The following is a 14,412-nucleotide window of genomic DNA, read 5'->3' on the forward strand; positions in this document are numbered from 1 at the left end:
GTTTAACTGGCACACCGCATGCCCGTTTGGTATCTGCCGCTGCTTTAGTGCAGCACCCGCGGAGTTGAGGGGTGGTGTGAGGGGCCTGAGCCCTCCCCAGGGAAGGTTTGCAGAGTCCTGCTCCGGACGAGCCCTGCCTTCAGGAAGCAGCTGCCCCTGCTCTGCAGGCATCTCTCGCCACCGGCATCCCCTGTGAAGCCCGCATTCTCCGTGGGAGGCACGCGGAGCCCGCCCTGAGCCGGGCCTGCGCCCTCTCACCACAGGGCCATTGTTTCTGTCGTTCCTTTGACCTCGAAAAACCTCGTCTTCCTCCACTCTTGCAAAACCAACGCTTCCTGCAGACGTTAATTAAAACACCAGGCTCTGAGATCCTTCCCAGGACCCCCAGACCAGACGAAGCCGCCGGTTATAAGCTTTCAAAGTGCTCCGAAGGGTCCCTGCACAGCCCTAATTACTGTGTATAACGGCGGTATCAGTGCTGACTGGATCGGCTGCCTTCTCTGTGCTTCTTAAGCTCCCTGAGGGCAGGAACTGTGTTTAACTGGCTAAGCTTTGCCCCCCCAACACCACAGAAAGTATCCAACTTAGCGGTGCTCAAGAAATCTTCATAAAGAAATGGGGAGTGAGAGGGCAACACATACATCATTAAATCGCAGTATCGGGCAACACAGGCTCTCCCTTGCATGGGCAGTACAGAGAGCGCCAGGGAGCCTTGACTTTCTGGGACCCCCGTGTGTGCCAAGTGCAACCCTCACGTCATCTCTGCGAGGGTGATGATGCGAGTCACATGCGTTACCGCTACTCTTCTGGTTCCCAAACTGTGTGCCCGGGTGCCCCAGGGAAGTCATAGCAGCGCTGTGGAAAATGCTGTTTCTGCAGGAAGCAGTGACATTTACCATCTGTTGGACCCTCGGGAACTACTGGCCAGAGGCTGTTCAATTTCAACATTCGACCACATGAGGGTCATTTCCATGACGTCATGTTTGTGAAACTGGCTTTTTGCCAATAAAAAGCAAAAGTACTATTTTTTTTTTTTAAGTACTATGTGAATGACTTCCCAGGTGGAGCTGGGGTGAAGAACCCACCTGCCAATGGGAGATATAAGAGATGGGTTTGATCCCTGGGTCAGGAAGCTCCCATACAGGGGCACAGCAATCTACACCAGTGTTCTTGCCTGGGAATCCCTGGACAGAGGAGCCTGGTGGGCTGTGGTCCACAGGGTCACAAAGAGTCGGACACGACTGATATGTCTTAGCACGCATGTGCTATGTGAATGACCAGTGTGAGCCAGGAGAGGAGGTGACTGTAGGTGTCCCGTCTCGTTCCCAGGTTGGAGGAACTGCTTAGCTTAATGCTCTGCTCGTGCACGTTTCATGGTGCATTGGTTCGGTTCGGTGAAATCCTTCACAGGTTTATCTTTGGACTTGTGCTTGTAAGTGAGGTCCGGTGGGACAGTGGAGCGTGTGTGAGCGGAGGCGGCGCCTGCAGCATGTTTGCTGGCTGTTCCTCCATCGGGGTTTGCATGTAGCACTCATAGTCGAGCAGGACCCGGGGGGGCCTTTCCGGGACAGCCTCCCGTATCCTGTGCTCCAGCTCCTCTGACGGACCTTGTGGTTCTTGCTGCTGCTGTTCAGTGCTCAGCCATGTCCAGCTCTTTGTGACCCCGTGGACTGCAGCACGCCAGGCCTCCCTGTCCAACACCAACTCCCGGAGCTCACTCAAACTCATGTCCATCACATCGGTGATGCCATCCAACCATCTCATCCTCTGTCATCCCCTTCTCCTCCCGCCTTCAATCTTTCCCAGCATCAGGGTCTTTTCTAATGAGTCAGCTCTTCACATCAGGTGGCCAAAGTGTCGGAGCTTCAGCTTCAGCATCAGTCCTTCAATGAATATTCCGGGTTGATTTCCTTTAGGATTGACTGATCTCCTTCCAGTCCAAGGGACTCTCACATCCATACATGACTACTGGAAAACCCATGGCTTTGACTAGGTGGACTTTTGTTGGCAAAGTGACGTCTCTGCTTTTTAATGTGCTGTCTGGGTTGGTCAGCTTTTCTTCCAAGGAGCAAGCGTCTTTTCCTTTCATGGCTACAGTCACCATCTGCAGCGATTTTAGTGCCTAAGAAAATAAAGTCTGACACTGTTTCCTTTGTTTCCCCATCTATTTGCTATGAAGTGATGGGACCAGGTGGCATGATCTTACCGTAGAGAAGCAGAAGATATTAAGAAGAGGTGGCAAGAATACACAGAAGAACTACACAGAAAAGATCTTCAAGACCCAGATAATCACAATGGTGTGATCACTCACCCAGAGCCGGACATCCTGGAATGTGAAGTCAAGTGGGCCTTAGGAAACATCACTACAAACAAAGGTAGTGGAGGTGATGGAATTCCAGCTGAGCTGTTTCAAATCCTGAGAGGTGATGCTGAGTGATCTAGATAGCAGTGTTTGATGCAAGTTTCCTGAGATGTTTTGCAAATGTAGAAACTGCAGAAAGGAAGACATTAGCTCCTTGATGAGCCTGAGCGCACAGCCCGGGCCTCCTGGAGCCGAGGGGCAGAATGGGAGCCCCCGTGACAGCTCCTGCTCCCTCCCAGCAGCCAGTCAGGGAGCTGCGCACGAGCTGATCACACGTCCCAGCAGCCAGTCAGGGAGCTGCGCACGAGCTGATCACACGTCCCAGCAGCCAGTCAGGGGACTGCGCATGAGCTGATCACCCGTCCCAGCAGCCAGTCAGGGGACTGCGCACGAGCTGATAACCCACCCCAGCAGCCAGTCAGGGGATTGCGCACCAGCTGATCACCCGTCCCAGCAGCCAGTCAGGGAGCTGCGCACGAGCTGATCACACGTCCCAGCAGCCAGTCAGGGGACTGCGCATGAGCTGATCACACGTCCCAGCAGTCAGTCAGGGGACTGCGCACGAGCTGATAACCCGTCCCTGCAGCCAGTCAGGGGACTGCGCACGAGCTGATAACCCGTCCCAGCAGCCAGTCAGGGAGCTGCGCACCAGCTGATCACCCGTCCCAGCAGCCAGTCAGGGGACTGCGCACGAGCTGATCACCCGTCCTGTGCACCCCCGACCCCCACCCTCCTGTGCAGGGCATGAGCCACCTGTTGCCCTGCACTCGGCCTTTCTCTGCTCCAAACTCCATTTGTCTGGCCTCACTGTGCATCAGGCACAGAACTGGCATTAACCGTCGTGCCCCGTGAACACAACTCCTGAGGCCCCAGGGTGCATGGGGGTTCTGGGATCCCTAAAGCAGGTAAAACACAAGAGTGGCACACCCACCGCAGGGTGAGCAGGGCCCTTGGCCACCCGGGAGGCTTTCCCTCTGCCCCAGAACTTGCATCCCCTGCAGATGTCAGGCAGCGGAGGTCCGGGAAACACGGCCAGCAAAGGGGCCCGTCAGGTCCTTTCTCGCACACGGTCCTTCCTGTGTGACGGAGAAGGGAAGGGAACGAGGGCAGCTGTGGCTCTTCCAGCCCCTCCTCACTGAGCAGGAGGCCCGGCTGGGCTGTGCTGCAGAATGTCCGTGTGTCGGGAGGTGAAATAGAGGCAAGTGTGGTAGCTTCGTGCAGCTGTTTTCCTGTTCTGACAAGAACAGAAAGTATGTGTGAGGCACAGAATACAAGATGTATAATTTCGGCGATTCAGCACGGGAATTAAATGTTCTTATATTAACATTTAGGACAGACATGGACCCTCCAAAGATGACCCCCTAAATTGGTGCTATTTTAAAATCTTAGTTTTTCTGAAGACAATCATAGCAGATAAGGGACACAGTAACAAATGAGAGCGAATAAAGAAGAAAGGAAAACACTACGTTTTAGTTCCTTGAATGGCTCTTTCTTGCTTTTTGAACTGTTGACTTAAATATACACAACTTAAAAATTGAGAGTTATGTTTTATTTGGCAGGGGTTTTTAGAACTTTAAGCTGGGTAGGCTTCCTGAATATTCATTGTAGGGACTGATGCTGAAGCTGAAACTCCAATACTTTGGCCACCTGATGAGAAGAGCTGAGTCATTTGAAAAGACCCTGATGCTGGGAAAGATTGAAGGCAGGAGGAGGAGGGGACGACAGAGGATGAGATGGTTAGATGGCATCACCAACTCAATGGACTTGAATTTGAGTAAGCTCTGGGAGTTGGTGATGGACAGGGAGGCCTGGCGTGCTGCAGTCCAGGGGGTTGCAGGAAGAAGGACATGACTGAGCGTCTGCACTGAACTGAAGCTGGGTGGGCAACATCTCAACCCTGAGAGCACTGCTCCGAGGAGGCGTGGCGGGAGCCGGGTTACATGGAAGTTTTGCAACAAAGGGCAGGTTGTTCAAATGTCAAAAGATTGTTGTTAATTCCAGAAAACCAAATACCTCAAGGAATTTAGGGCTTTTCTAGGTACAGAAAGGGCTTCCCCGGTGGCTCAGTGGTAAAGAATCTGCCTGCCAATGCAGGAGGCACAGATTCAACCCCTGGGTCATGAAGCTCCCCGGAGAAGGGAACGGCCACCCACTCCAGTGTTCTCGACTGAGTCCCATGGACTGAGGAGCCTGGCGGGCTACAGTCCTTGGGGTCCCTAAAGAGTCATTCACAACTTAGCAACTAGAAACAACAGCCGTGTGCCAGAAGATGCGAGAGCCTGGCCTCGTGAAGTCATCCATTCGGTGCGCACCTCCGGGCTCACCTTGGCTACCGGAGCTGGCGTCCTGGGTTTCCACACCCTCACTGCTCACCGGTCACCACCGCACGGACGGCAGCCGCTGCTGACTGTGGCCTCCTTTGTTTACTGGTACGGCAGGAAGTACCCCATTCCTCAGAACATCCAGGCCCCGTTCTAACTGCCTTGGGTCTCCCAGGTCTGCGCTGGTCCTGTGCCGGAAATGCTGCGTAAGGGAAGGCAAGCTGAGCGGGACTGCGCCTGAGGTTCCCACTGACGCTTCCTGCCTCTTTCCCGCTCGTGGCTTCCACCCAGGACTGCTGCTAGCCTCTTAAACCTTCCAGTCCAGTCATTTAACAGTTGGCCTCCTTTGCAGACAAGCCCCGCAGCTCCTATTTTAAGCAAATGCCCCAAGCCAGTCACAGTGGCTGCACAGAACTAGATGCTGTAGAATTATTTTCCGCATCACTGAATTTCTTTTAAAGTTCTACCTTCAGAACAAAGAAAGAGAAACATTTGGTTATCAAAGGAAGCCAGCCCCCAAATTTACTCTCCTTTAGCTTTCATGCAGATTTCAAGCCAGAGGTCTGACTGGGTGGCTTTGAAGATAAAGATCACAGTGGCATCCTAGAGAGGCTTCAATGGGGTTTCAGATGATCCTGCAATTTACTTGGAGACAGGGAAGAAAAGAGCGGAGAACACTAGGAAGAACTCTGGAGGCAGGAAGATGGCTCTGAAGGCACAAAAGCCCCGTGTCCAATTCTGGTCCTCTCACCACCTGGAAGAAATGTCAGTTAACAGAAATGTCAGTCGGACAGGACCAGACCAGGATCTCCCGAGTGCCATCTTTGTGATGGCAATCCAAGTTCCTGAGGGTGAAAAGAAAGTTTTATCCATAAACGAAGCTTTGGTAATATTACATCAATCCTAAGGGAAATCAACCCTGAATATTGGAAGAACTGGTGTTGAAATTGCAATATTTTGGCCACCTGATGTGAAGAGCTGACTCACTGGAAAAGACTCTGATGCTGGGAAAGATTGACGGCAGGAGGAGAAGGGGACGACAGAGGATGAGATGGCTGGGTGGCATCACCGACTCGATGGACATGAACTTGGGCAAACTCCAGGAGAGTGGAGGTCAGAGTGGCCTGGTGCACTGTAGTCCGTGGGGCTGCAGACAGTCAGACATGATTTAGTGACCCAACAGCAACAGACGTCAAAGCAGTTTCTTTACTCTGCAGACATCGTGGAACCTTCCATCCAGCGCGTGTAAAAGCCAGGGGCGGGCTGAGGGGAGGCAGGGGTTTTGTTGCTGCTGTTGCTGTGTTTTTGTCCCTTTGTATGCGTGCTTATCTTCATAACACAGGACACACGTTTTTGTTTTTAATTGCAATATGTCTAAACCAAATTGGCTGGCTGTTGCTGTTTCTGCATCACTAGTCTCCAAACAGCTGGAAGGCAGAGTTGACTCCACACCCTCTTCTACAGAGACGCAGCAACAGCTCTTCTATCCATTCGGTTAAGACCAAGGGTAAGTCATAGCTGTGAAAACTTTGAAAATTGTAAAAATGATTCATCTGTGAGGCACTTTCAGAGTCACTGCCAAATGTCCCCTGGGGGCAAAAGTGCCTCCAGTTGAAACCAGCGAGGAAAGCAAGGATGAAACTCTGCGCACCGACCTCCTCCTCTCCCGCAGCTGCGAGACAGAAGTGCTCGCACACAGCAGGGATGTGAGCAACGAGCCTGCGCTCGCGCGGCCCACGTCTCCGGAGGGGCTCAAGTGAGGCAGGGGCTTGGATTTTAGAGTCAGGCTGCCCGGGTCTGAGTCCACCTCCGCCACTTCTTCTCTTTCAAAGTATGTGTTTATTTGGCCGCACCGGGTCTTAGTTGCAGCAGTGGGCTCTTCATTCTCTGCGGTGGCACGTGGGGCTCTCAGTTCAGCTGCAGCAGTGGGGTCCAGTCTCCTGACCAGAGATCAAACCCGAGCGCCCTGCATTGGTAGCGCAGGTCTTAGCCCCTGGATCACCAAGGACGTCTCGGCTCTGTTGCTTCTCACTGCATGTCTTACGTATACAGTGGCACATTTGTTGGAGAGTGTTTGCGTGTGCAGCACAGTCGTGTCTGACTCTTTGGGACGCTACAGACTGTACCCCGCCAGGCTCCTTTGTCCATGGGATTTTCCAGGCAAAATATCGGAGCATGTTGGCATTTCCTTCTCCAGGGACCTTCCCAGCCCTGGGATCGAACCCACATCTGTCATGTCTCCTGCGCTGGCAGGCGGGCTCTTTACCACTGGCTTCATTTAGTGATTTTAAAAGTTTGCACCTCTGTTTTCCCTCCCTGTAAAATGGGAATAACAATAGTCCCTTCCTCTTAGAGTTCTTGAGAAGACAAGATCTTACATGTAAGCTGTCAAGAGAGGGCGGGGACAGCATCGTCACTCAAACAAATGCCAGTTTTTGTTAACGATACGCTTTCCGTTGGTTCTAAGCCAGGGCTGCGTGGGCGTTGTGCTCACCACGGCCACCTCCCCTCGCTGCCCGACTCTCCCAGCGTGAGCACAGGGCCCGGCGTCCAGGGAAGCCCAGAGTCCCAGCCAACCTGGGCAGCTGGCCACCCTGATCCTGCCCAGGAGGACAGCTGAGTATTTTGTTAGGTCACGTTCACAGCTTGGTTCTGACTGTGTGCTGACAGGTGCTGACTGTGTGCATTAATGATGGAGATTTGTGCTCAGTGGAGAGGTCCCAGTCACCTCACTGTCCAGCAGGAGGAGCATCAGTAAGCTGCATTTCGGCTCCCTGGACCGGGAGAGCACCGACCAGAAGGCATTTTCAGACTTCTCTGGTGCAAACAGCAGTGTTTTTTGCTGAGAGGATGGCCCTTGAGCTAAAAATAAGCCAGCAGATAATATTCAGCCAGGTAGAAGTAGATGTCAATGACATGCCTATTTTTTGGCCTATAAAGATGACTCCAGTGTCTTGTACAAGGAAAGAAGGGATTTAAAAAATAAACACAGCTCGGGGAGGTGGTTACTGCAGATGTTAGCTAACTGGCAGTATGATATTATGTCTGTTTTGCTAACAGGGGGCAGAGTGGCCTGGATTATCACATTCCATTGAAAACCGAAGAACTCGCTCAGTTTTCTGTTGGGCCGAAACTCTCCTGAACTGGGTACTGTTTTCAAAGGCTTGGTCGTTCAGTTTTAAGGGAATTATGGCGCTTGACGCAGATGCTAAGATTGCTCGTTGAACTCCACCCCACCCCCACCCCCCACTAACCCTTTTTTCTTAACTAGCAACTCTGATTTTCTTTGGGGAAAGCAGTGATTCTGCTTGAAAACCCTTTTCTAGATTCTCTGGAATGTCACGAGACGCAGTTCTGGTCTGCAGAAGGCTTCCTTTTCCCATAAAACAAAGTTTCTAAGGTGAAGCGTTTTATCCCTCATCCTTGGTGCATGCCTCTCCATCCTGCCTGGAATGTGGATGGGATGGCTGGAGCTGGAGAAGCCATATTGCTTCCGTGAGGAACACAGATAAGAATGTCAGAGAGGAAGCTGGAAGGGGCAGGGCCTGCATGAGTAGCGGGACCAGGCCTTGTACAAGGACTGCCCTTGTCTCGACTGACTGCGTATGAAAAATTCCTCCCGGAGGGAAGCCGCTATGGACAGGTCTCGAGCACGTGCAGGCAGACAGAGTCCTAACTGAGCTGTCAGGCATTCATTTCAATGGTGTTTGGCAAATGCTATCCGCGTTGAAACCTTGCAGGGATGTAGACTCGCTGTGAAGTTTCTGTGGTCGCAGTGTTTCTAGTTGGTGGAGTTTTCACCTGAGACTGTCACGGCCATGCCCTCCATTAGACCCAGGAGTTGCGGTGCCTGGGCTCCGTGATTCTCTCAGAGGCCCATAAAAATCTTTTACTTTCTTATAAAATCAGGAGAAAAATCCAACCTGGATTAAACGGGTTTATACAAACGCAGTCATGTCCTACAGTCTTCAGTAGCACTTTATGGAGGAAGAGGTCCGTGAAGGCAGCAGGGCTTATTGGCCTGTGAAAGTCATCGTGTTGTCTGGAACACCCCCTTAGTTCTAGGAGGAATGGTCCCATTGCTTCCCACTCATTTTCCGTTCCCAGATCTTCCCTCTGTGGACACAGGAACGTGCCCCCATTCAACAGACAAAGCAAGGGACAGCTTCTGGGTCCAGCAGAACTGGGTGTGACCCCTAGAGTGCTTTAGGCAAATGTGGAAATTTCTCCTGCATCCATCTTATAAAAATGATGGATCCATGCATTTATTCAACAGTGATTTGAAGGCCCGCAGTGTAGCAGGCAGTCTGTACGGCAATTATCTTTTGAGAATTAGAGGAATTAACGCACAAGAAGCCTGTGTCTGGCCCTCAGTTCGGGTTTTAAGTTCCTTGCCCTCGGCCGTGAACTCCAAGCCTCGGGGCGGCCCACTGTTACCGTCTCTCTTGCTATGTGAAACTTGGGATTCTTCTCAAGCTGGGGTCCTCCTACCTTTTTGAAATAAATTCATTTATTTTTGGCTGTGCTGGGTCTTCACCGCGGCGGATGGAGGCTGCCCTCCAGTTGTGGTACACGGGCGTCTCATGGGGCGGCTTCTCTCCTCGGAGCGCCGGGTCCCGGGAGGGCGGGCTGCAGGAGCTGTGGCCCACAGGCTCCGGGGCCCCGTGGCAGGTGGGATCCCCCGGACCAGGGGTCGGATCTGTGTCTCCTGCATTGTCAGGCAGACTCTTAACCACTGCACCACCAGGGAAGCCTAACCCTCTACCTCTTGCTAAAGAGCAGCTCTTTTGACTGGAATCTAATTAAGGCCCGGTGCTTCTTTCCACAATCATCACTGCGATGTCCCAAGCCTCTCTTTGCTAATGCTTTTGTTCCTTGTAAGTGTCTGTACGACTCATTCCCTAAGCACAGCCATCAGTGAGCAGGCAGGGTAGGATAATTCAAAGACCCGCTGAGCCATCTTTCCCTGGAAGAAGCTGTCAGAATTTCAGACCTGCCTTATATTTTGTTGTTGTAGAAATCTTTTTTTTTTTCCTTTTGCCTTCTTATAACTCCCTTACAGATCCATCTGTGAAAAAAAGCAATGTGTTATTAGAAAAATGTGTATTTCCCCATTATATCGTGCCACACCAGAGCACACTGAAGACTCTATAGTCTGTTATAAAAGTGCCAGATATAATTTGTATGCAAATATCTGATGCAAAGAAGGACTTTTTTTTTTTTGATTGCAGGCAGAAAAACACACCAAGTGAATTTTTGACACAGGATAGATCCTGCTGAGATAAGAAAACATCTTAATGCGAAGCTGCCTAGAGAGAAGAGGAGGAAATGTCTCGTTTGAACTTATTCAGGTTCCGAACGAGAAGCAGCAGAGCTTCTTTTCTCTAGGAGACAGAGCCTAAAGACGGCACCCCGTTTTGTGCCCGTGCTCCGCCTGTGTGCTCCCTGCCTGGCTGAGGAGTCCCAAGGAGCCACCGGAGAGACCCTAGGTGCCAGGAACACTCTGGGCAGGAGCAGCCGAGCTGAAGCCTTGCTGGTGTGGGGCAGGTTGACTCCGTCACGGCCAGGTCTCCGCTCTCCTGCCGTGTGGAGGGGCGGCGGTCTGAGATGCACCCTCACTGGACCGTCCTGGTGACAGCATATTCCTTTTCTTATCTGGGCTGTGATCAGACGACGCCTGAAATGTTCCCGGCAGTGCACAGGGCATTCGCTCTAAGAGAGATGGTAGTGGAAGCTTCAAACACACCCAGCTCGTTGTTAAACTATGTTTACAAATAATCCAGGGACGCCAAGAACGCCCGAATCTCCAGGATAGGCCCCCGTTGGTCTTCCACTTTCTCTCTTCTCAACGTGCTTTTTGGCTCAAAGCTGAACTTCTCCAGGGGAGCAGGGAATGATAATTCGAGTGATCTGTTCTCTGAGTCAAAAAGCCTGGAGTGATACACATATGCACACTCGTGCATGTGTTTATTAATTTCTCAAATGCGACTAACAACCTCGGTTCGTGTCCAGCATTATGTTAGATACCAAGAACTGTGCTGAACTAATGCGCGGAAGTGATTTTTCTCAGCAGCTTAAGCCCGTGTGGGAGCCCCGTGAGGACGGAGGGGCATGGTTAGCGCTCCTGGTGGTCCCCTCTGGGCACGCACGTAGGGAGCCGGCCTGTCTCCTCTCCTCGCCTAGAAGCCCTGCCGCCCTCATCCAAGGAGCTGGGGAAAGGCCTCTCCTATGACTCCTGCCAGGGAGGACGCTCTGATGGGGGCTCCTTAGAGCCCCTCACGGGCTCACTCACTCAGCCGTCAACACGGGTTAATAATGACAAGTGTTATGCATGCTGGGGCCCCTGGACCTGGTGATGAATAAAACAGATACAAGTCCTGCCCCTACAGGGCTCACAGTCTAGTGGGCGGAGCAGAGAGGAGGGATGTTTGTGTGCATGCCAGCTCCAGGTTGCTGCTGAGAAATCGAAGTGGGAGGGGAGTAGGGGGCTCTGAGTGGGTGTTCCGATTGTAAGCAGAGTGCTCAAGGAGGTCACAGAGGAGGCGATTTTGAGTGGGACTGAGGGGCCAGCCGTGGAGCATCCGAGAACACTCGAAGAAGCTCAGGAGTTGGGGGAAGCTTTGGAGCAGGGCTGTCCGAGGCCCGGACATGGGGACACCATCTCCCTGGGGGTGGGGGAGTTTGCTGGGCAGCTGTGGGACGGGGGGTCAGGGTGCCAAGGACCACCCGGGTGAGGAATGATGTGGGAAAGACTTGGGGGCGGGGGCGGTCCGGACGGCGTCTCTTTCGTCCAGAATCGCAGAGCAGGTGGTACAGGTGGAAGATGTCGATTTCCAGCCCCTGGAGGCTGAAGGGTGTGTTGCTGCTGCTGGGGCTGCTAAGTTGGTTCAGTTGTGTCCGACTCTGCGCAACCCTGTAGACGGCAGCCCACCAGGCTCCCCCGTCCCTGGGATTCTCCAGGCAAGAATACTGGAGTGGGTTGCCATTTCCTTCTCCAATGCATGAAAGTGAAAAGTGAAAGTGAAGTTGCTCAGTCGTGTCCAACTCTTAGCGACCCCATGGACTGCAGCCCACCAGGCTCCCCCATCCCTGGGGTTTTCCAGGCGAGAGGACAGTAAAAACCTTTGTGTCAGTCAGCTCACCTCCAGCACTCGTGTTGGAGCCAGAGGAGCCTTCTCGCCCTTGTCTTGGGCAGGCGGGTGGGCGTGCGTGCCCCTCTTCTGTGCCAGCATGTGAACAGCTCAGTCAAGTTTTACTGGTGTGTTTGAATCAGGTGTGGGAAACCCATTGTTCCCAGCACAGACCTGAGACACAACGGGCAGCCTGCGGTCGCCCACGTCTGTCACCTAGCGGGCGGGCGGGGCCGTCTGACGCTGCCCCCGAGGACACACAGGCCTTGGGCACAGGCTGTCTTCACACCTCTGTCCATGGCAGCTGTGACCACCACTCACGTGGTCTTTCCTGCCAAGCTTGGAGGAAATGCCGAAGTCCTCAGGGTGGCCTCCAAGAAGTCCTGCACGGTCTGCCATGCCGACATGCCCCGCCCCGAGTTATTGTTTAAATTGTTGTTCAGTCACTCAGTCGTGTCCGACTCTTTGTGGCCCCATGGACTGCAGCACGCCAGGCCTCCCTGTCCTTCACTGTCTCCCAGAGTTTGCTCAAACTCATGTCCATTGAGCCAGTGATGCCATCCAACCATCTCATCCTCTGCCGTCCCCTTCTCTTCTTGCCCCCAATATTTCTAAGCATTACAGTCTTTTCCAATGAGTGAGTTCTTTACATCAGGTGGCCAAAGTATCGGAGCTTCAGCTTCTGCATCAGCTCTTCCAATGAATATTCAGGACTGATTTCCTTTAGGATGGACTGGTTGGATCTCCTTGCAGTCCAAGGGACTCTCAAGAGTCTTCTCCAACACAATTCAAACGCATCAATTCTTCAGTGCTAAGCTTTCTTTATAGTCCAACTCTCACATCCATACATGACCACTGGAAAAACCATAGCCTTGACTAGACGGACCTTTGTTGGCAAAGTGATGTCTCTGCTTTTCCTATGCTGATTTTTAATATTTTGAGCATCTGTATTTTCTCCTGTGGCTGCAGCGGGTCCTAGCTGTGACACCAGGATCCTCATTGCATCGTGTAGATCTCTCTCTGTGGCCCTAGTTGTGGGCATAGATGCTCCTGAGCAAGTGGGAACTCAGCCCTCAACCAGGGATGGAACCAGCAGCCCTGCATTGCACGGCAGACTCTCAACCACTGGTTGAGGAGGGCAGTGCCCCCCAACCCCCCAGCTTCCCTTCCTCACCCTCTCTTTCTTCTCAGGCATGTCACTCCTGAGCCCACCCCCATGCTCTGGAGGGCCTCTGCATGGGCCCCCTTTCACTGCTCTTCGACAATCGGCTGCCATGCTTGATTTTCCTGACTTTGGGCAAGGTCTTTGTTCAGAAGAATCCTTCTCAGTGTCTTAACCTGAGCACTCTAATTAAAGTGACTCCCACCCATTCCCTGGCCAGTCCTCTGACCCCCAGCACGCTGTGCTGACTTTTCCCCTATGGCACCCAGCTTTTTTTAAAAAAACAAAACAAAACAAAACGTCATAAAAATTAATTCCTTTCTCATAGTTTCATTTACTGCCCTCCCCCTCTTTGCTCACTGTGTTCCCTGCTCTACCCTACATCCATCAAATACCCAGGAGAGGATTGATGTGTGGAGGGTGCTTAGCGAATACTTGTTACATGAAGGATGAGTCCCTGAGTGGGAGAGACAAAGAGCAGTGCACGCAGACAACACAGGTGGGAGAAACTATGGGTCTCTGTGCGTGTGTGTGTCTACATAGATACACGTGTGTGAGCAGTGAAGGCGTGCATGGGCGTGACGTGAGTATCTGTGGACACACACCCAACCCACAGAGAGCGGAAGTGCATCGACAGCCTAAATATTGAGTATTAGCGTCTGGGTGAGGGACGTGGAGCAAATTTAAACGTATTTTTGGTGAATGTCATTTTATATCGTCTGACTTATACAGTGAGTAAAGAAACACTTTTAAAATCTGGAGAAAATCCATAGCGTCTATAAAATACAGGTTCTTTGTTTTTTTCTGGGCTGTTTCCTCTGACTTTGATTTTTACCAAGCAGGATGCCTGCTTGAAACTTCAAGTGTGGGTGGCGTCTGTGAGGCAGTTGAGTTTGGCTTCATACATCCACGACGGAGTCTGATGGGCTGGGTCTGCAGGCTAAGCAGACCCCCGGGTTCAGGGAACCCCCAGTCCATGAGGACGCAGCTGCTCACTTAGGCAGCAACGTTACTGAATCCAGCAGCCTCTTCCGAAATGAAAGCCCCTGTGAACACCAGGCCAGACCATTGCTAGTTTGCTCTCAGCTCCCTTCCAGCTGAAAACCCCGCAGCTCAGCGTCCTGGAACCATGCACTCCGGTTTCGCTTTGTCCTTCTTTGTTTTCTGATCTGAAGAGCCAGATGAGTACCTTGCTGGAAATTACAGAAACTGTACAAGAGTGAGAAGGAAGCTGTCAGTACGATCAGCCTCAGTCTCACCTCTCGCGGCTGACCGGTCTACATTCGGCGTGTTCTGCGCCTGGATGCAGAATCGATGTTTGTTCAAAAATCACAGCTACACCTTAAACGGTTAATTTTTTCACTCAGAATGATGATCTAAGAGTTTCTGGACCATGAAAGAAACTTGAAACATGGCTTTTGCTGGTTCCACTGGATT

This window comes from Ovis canadensis, chromosome 13 (genome assembly GCF_042477335.2).
Source record: "Ovis canadensis isolate MfBH-ARS-UI-01 breed Bighorn chromosome 13, ARS-UI_OviCan_v2, whole genome shotgun sequence".
Lineage (NCBI taxonomy): Eukaryota > Metazoa > Chordata > Mammalia > Artiodactyla > Bovidae > Ovis > Ovis canadensis.